Here is a 6,266-nt window from a genome sequence, read left to right as displayed (position 1 = left end):
AACGAACATGAACATAAATATTTGTTTGATTGAGTGTCTGTGTTCTTTTAAAGTTAAATGAACGAACAAGGACATGCCCTTATTCGTGTTCATTCGATTCGTTTACAGGTTTTCATTATTCACATTGATGAATACATCGGCCTCAATCTCTAGGCTCTGCCGATTTATTTGTGTTCGTGAACACATTAATTTCCTTAATGAACGAACACGAACATAAAATCTCGTTCAGTAAGTGTTCCTGAACCGTTCGTGAACACATTATTTTCTTAACGAACGAACATGAATAAGGCCTTGTTCGTGTTCGTTCGGTTCATTTACAGCTGTAACATTTCGGGTTTTTACCATATTCGTTTGTTTTCATTTTGTCATTGTACGAACATCTTTCGGATCCTAATCTTTAATAAAATTTTGCAATTATAAGTATTCACTTTCAGCCCTCCATGATTTATTTAATGTTTATTCTTTATTTATGCTACAAAAGTACATGTATAACCTAGTAAAATCCATATATTTTTAAAAGCTAACAAAATTAAATCATATTTGTATGACATAATTATAGATATATTAAAACACAACACACGTGTTTCCTTTTTCCTTAATCTGTCGAGATATGCACACACATGTAAGTCATACATTTGTTTATCCAGTTCTTGAGATAACTTCCAACTCTCCTAAAAATATAACCCGTTGGATTCTCTACTAAATAACATATGCAATTCCAAGTATCTAGTCATAACATTTTAAAGTTGCAAAACCATTTCCTTCCTACATTTCTTTTTCTTTATCTATTTACCTTCTAGATGATAGTTGACTTAGCAAAGATATTTCAAATCTTGCAACGATATCCAGAAGTCAACTTCTTGGACTCTTCAATATCTTTGACAACCTTACACTCCACTCCAACACCTACAAAATCTATCAAATCTTTCACTATCTTTATCATATATTCTACCAACAGCTGAAAGTCAACTTTGAAGACCCATATCTCACTCCAAATTCAACTAAATGACTCCATTCTTCTTCTATATTAACCTTCAATCTCCTCCTGAAAGATTAACACCAGCCTCACTTCATTTCATCAAGTTTTTGACCTTCAAATCCACTTAAAGTCAATACTGCGCAAGAACCGATACTGCAGTGATACTTTTACTTTGTCATCCTGTTTAAGGTATCAAACGAACTCTGATTTCGTTGATTCTTTTTCCCACTTCCAATGATTTCATTAATGTTTAGTTTGGTTAAATTCCCAGGTGCATTTGATGCCCAGAAATGACCTGACATTCGCCCAAAAGAGTCACGAGTTCTAGAGGCATCATATGTGAGTTTTGTCATTCCCCCGTTTTCATATATTTTCAAAAGTTTTGGGGGCGTATACGTACTTATAATATTTCATATTATACATATCTTAACATTAGCAAACGTGGTATTGTGTGTGAATTGCTAGACCTAGTTGCTAAATTGATTACTTGTTTAATTTGCGCATTCGGAGAGGTCCATCATATTCTCAATATAGTATGATCATACGACCGTCTAGTTTTAGCCGGTGCCCGATTCGCTTGGAAATGGTTCACTTGACACTTATTTGCTCATTGGTTTGGTTTATTTACTGCTTTACATGCGTTTTGCTACTTTTCATATTATATATATCATTGCAAAATTAATGGCATGCTCACTCAACGTTTTTGTTGACAAAACTATTGTATTTTCTACGTATATGCAGGTTATCGTTTAAATTGAAGACTTGGAGTATTGGAATGCTAGATTGAGACCTTAGGCCATTTCAAGACACACTTTATTTAAGTTATAATTTGGATTATTTCTATTTTGTCATGTATTATTGTTTGGAAATTAAATTACTATTTTTGGATATTATTTGGTTATTTTTGGAATGGATTAATTATTAGATATTGTCACAATTATTGCATGATAGTTATCTCGAGCTATGAGCAATCATGCTCACGCCCCGACATTTCCGCCTTAGGTTGGGGTGTGACAACAGCCCTACTTGTTTTTTTAAACGGTAACGAATCATCCAAATGAAATGAGCTACAAGCAAAATTCACAACATCGTGTGACATTCGTTTTTCGATTCGGGAAAAAACCTTCACCTAAGGCCAAATTCCGTGAACACTCCCCCTAAGGCACGACAGTGCTTTGAGATAAAACCTGTTCAGTTCAATGATCTACTTAGTGAAAACCACCTACTCGCTTAGTCTTCTATTATCACCTTGGTGCCTCTAAAACTGAATGTTGAGGGAATGAATCGAACTTGGGTCACATGAAATATCAAGTTTCTCACTTACCACTTCACTTATAAATTTGTGATGATTAAAATTTCACCATTAGATCAAAACAATTTTTTTTACCTAAGGGCGTGTTTGGGATTCCTTATTTTACCTCAGTATAACTTTTTATTAAGTTAATAAGTTACAAAAGTGTAGCCTATGGAACTTTTCCTCTAACAATATAAACAATCCCAAACACCTTATTACTTTTCAATAAATTAATAAGTTATAAGTTGATGAAAATAGGCAATCCCAAACACCCCCTAACAGTTATAAAACTTGGTTATTATTGGATGATTTTTTTCTAATATAATTTATCATTTTTCTATTAGTTTGAATCAATTTAAAACATATAATTCGAACTAAAATCGATTTCAACTTCAAAACTTTTAAAATTTTGTATAACTCAATTTAATTAACTCTTAACTAATTTGGAAAATGCAAGTTTAAGATGATTTAAGTGGGAAAAAAAATGTTATTGAGAAAAACACTAAATTAAAAAATTGCTTAACTTGAAAACCGTCGATGAGATGGCATGAGAAGTAGAAGTGTAGAACAAGACATATTCCATTGTTTGTCACATAAAATATTTTTACATGGCTTGTTATGGCAGGAATAAAGCTTAGAAGCCAAAAAGGACAAGTCAAGAAATACAAACTACTCTCTTCATCATCGAAATTGTTGTCCAACTAGACTACTTTTGTTGTATTTTTCAGAAACCTCCCTTTACATAAAATATTTAAAATCTATCAACATATTTATTACTCAAAAAGTTCCTTTTACAGAAACTATTTATATATTGTTGGTAATTCCAGATCGTGTTCATAAGTTGGTGTATATGGATGTACCCAAGTTAATAAGTTGGTTTAGTTTTCTAATTGCAATATGATTAACATGATAACGTCTTGGTTACCAAGTTAGAGTTAGATTATAAATATAAGGCTTGATAAGGGGCTTTAGATGTGTGACCAGTAGAGAATCATTATAACGAGTTTTTGAGTCAGTTTTCTCTTACAATAATAAAATGTTGGGAGAATTCCGAATATTAATGTTTATGAAAACAATTTTCAAGTTTTAGGTGTCATTTGCAAGAAATTTCAGAAATATGTATTATAAACTAATCGTGACGAGTAGTTCGTAGAACCAATTAAAACTTGCCACTTGTCCTTAAACTAACCATAAGGAGCACGCTCACTAATCATTTACTCGTCATGACTAAATAAGTTTCATGCCTCGTAATCAACGCCCACGAGTAATTCATGAGTCATCCTTTAGTTGCACCGAGTAGATTGTAAGGTTAAACTAGTCGCGGGGAGTTAACTACTAATAAACTATTCATGTAAGGAATGCAAACCGGGTAAGCTAGTCGTCGGGACTAAAGGACTTATGAATTACTCGAGGGCGTTGATTACGAGGCATGAAACTTATTTAGTCGTGTCGAGTAAATGATTAGCCAACCTACTCGTCACGGTTAGTTTAAGGGCATGTGGCAAGTTTTAATTGGTTCTACAAACTACTCGTGTGCTATCAAAATATACTCGTCACGACTAGTTTATAATACCTAATTCTAATGACACCTGAAGCTTGAAATTTGTTTTTATAAACGCTTACTTTTGAAATTTTCTCTAAAATGTTTGATCGATCCCGTGCGTTGATATATTAATGAAACAAAAAAACTAAGTATGATTAAAAAGCCTAAAAAATGATTAGGTAGCAAACCGTTTAGTTTTAATAATCATTAATAATACATTTCAAAATTTGATTCTTCCAAGTTTCAAATACATTTCTAGAGAATAAAATGAGGGAGAAAACAGGTTCCTCTATTTGACCTGGACCCTTTCCAACTCATTCCTTAGCTTTCATTTCATTTCAACTCCACCAAATCAAATTCCAATTCCAATTCAAATTCCGACACAAAATGATGGGACTCTTACGAGGAGTCCGAACCGTGTTCTTCCTCATCACCATGATCATATCCTTCCTCGTATTCTCCGCCCCCATTTGGTCGCAATTGCCGACTGCTTGCTTCCCACAGCTCTCTTTTCAGCTTCGGTTACATCATCAAATAATAATAATAATAATAATAAGCAGAGTTTGCTGTTATTATTATTTCAAACGGTGTCGTTTCAGTTGAGCAGTTATGATTTCAGATACTCGCTTGTTGATATCCCTATTGTTTCAATACTCAGATCTGCCATCATTCTATGTATGTAAATTGTTTACTTTTTGTTATTTGTTTTCTTTAATAACAACTCCTAGATTTTATATCAAATAAATACACCACAATCTGCTGTCTTTTTTATTATTAGCAGTTTTTATTTTATAATTTTAAAAATAAATACAACATAACCTAGGGGTCGGAAACGGTTCAGTTTAGGTAAGTGTTAAAACCAAAACGAAAATTGAAACTTCGGGTTTTTTTGGATTTTTGAAACTGTTCGGTTTGGTTTGGTTCAAAATAATGAGTTTAGGTGCAAATTATTTTTTAAATAAATAACTAATTGATTATAATACATTTGGGCTATAATATTTGAGCTATATATTTATTAAGTTTTTATAAATTGCTTAAAACAAAAATTAAAAATCTAGAAATTCGGTTTAGTTTTTTCGATTTGAGATGCACATTAACTACAAAATGATGTATGTTAAATAGTTAATTAAATGATATAAATGTTGTGTAGGTGTGTACGGGCTGTGTGATGGCCCAGGGCTATCAACAGGGCCGTACTTGGGAATAACGACGGTTTGCTCAGTGTTATCGTTGTTGTTCGTGTCACTAAAGGCGGCTTATGCGTTTGGGGACAGCGGTGTGGGGGTTGGGGTGACGGAGTTGGCGTTGTTCGTGTGTTCGCCCGCGTTGGCGATCGGTCATATTGTGGTGGCGTATTGGACAATGTACAACCTATAAAGCAGAAAATGTTTGTATTAAGGGGTTTTTTTTAGATAAAATACAGTTTATTCTAGCACAATGTACAACCTCTTAGAGCATGTTTGGGATTACGTTTGAAAAATGCTTATTAGCTTTTTTAAAAAGCTATTTTGAAAAGTTACGATTTGAGGCTTTTGTAAAAATGCTTTTTTAACCTTTCAAAAAGCTAAACTAAGAAAGATTTTTGTAATTGTCAAACACATTTTAATTTATTGGCTTTTTGAAAAATACCAATAAGCCAATATATATTTTTAAACTCAATCCTAAACATGCTCTAGGTTAATATTTTAAAATTAGTTTCATGATTTTTATTTAATTTATGAAGAGGTATGTACCCGCCTCAACACCAATCAAGGCGGGTCAACCCACAAGATAAAGACATTAAGGCACAAAGCCAAAACCTAGGCGCATGGCGCATGCATCATATGCTCGCGCATCACATATGCGCGCAGCGCATCAACGCGCGGCGCATATCACATGCTCTTGCACATCACATATGCTCGCGCGTCGCATATGCGCCCGGCGCACCATCGCGCGGCGCATATCACACGCTCGTCCATATCACACTTGCGCATGAAATATCTGCGCGTGAGAATAAAAAGAAGACTTCGCGCATCCTCAGGATGGGCGCATATCACACGTGCACATAATCAACCTCGTCCTTATCCAAATCAGGATTAGGGCAACCTTGATTGTGCACGTCAGACAATCTTCCAGAAGGCATCTTTTTAAGGAGTAAGAATATGCTGATGTTGACAACGGCCAAATGAAAGGTCGACAACTCAGCATGACACATGTGCTACCACGTGATTACAACCAACGAGAAAGCGCCAGGTGTCCCAGAGGGCACGTGGCGCAGTGCGATTGGAGGAGGCCAACGAGGTTGAGCCCAACCAGTAAAAACCCTAGCACTATAAATACAGCATCAACTCCACTTTGATGACACATTCATTCACACTCAATCATTGACAGTTACAAGCAGTGATATCACATTCAATCATATTGAATTATATTCACTCACAGTCAGTTACAGGAAAACACACAGTCACACA

The 6,266-nt window shown here is 34.5% G+C and overlaps 1 pseudogene across 1 annotated transcript; it reads left to right on the top strand.

The window, feature by feature from the left end:
- Positions 1–4,179: 4,179 nt before the first annotated feature.
- On the top strand, positions 4,180–5,193 carry LOC143562945 (uncharacterized; annotated as a pseudogene). The gene is made up of 2 exons (XR_013140580.1): positions 4,180–4,491; positions 4,967–5,193. The product of XR_013140580.1 is annotated as an uncharacterized LOC143562945 (transcript).
- The last annotated feature ends 1,073 nt before the right edge of the window (positions 5,194–6,266 follow it).

This window comes from Bidens hawaiensis, unplaced genomic scaffold, assembly GCF_021521415.1.
Source record: "Bidens hawaiensis isolate Kalapana, Puna unplaced genomic scaffold, B.hawaiensis_p1.1 tig00021184_1, whole genome shotgun sequence".
NCBI lineage: Eukaryota > Viridiplantae > Streptophyta > Magnoliopsida > Asterales > Asteraceae > Bidens > Bidens hawaiensis.
The sequence above is the reverse complement of the archived record's forward strand: the minus strand, read 5'-3'. Positions and strand labels throughout refer to the sequence as shown.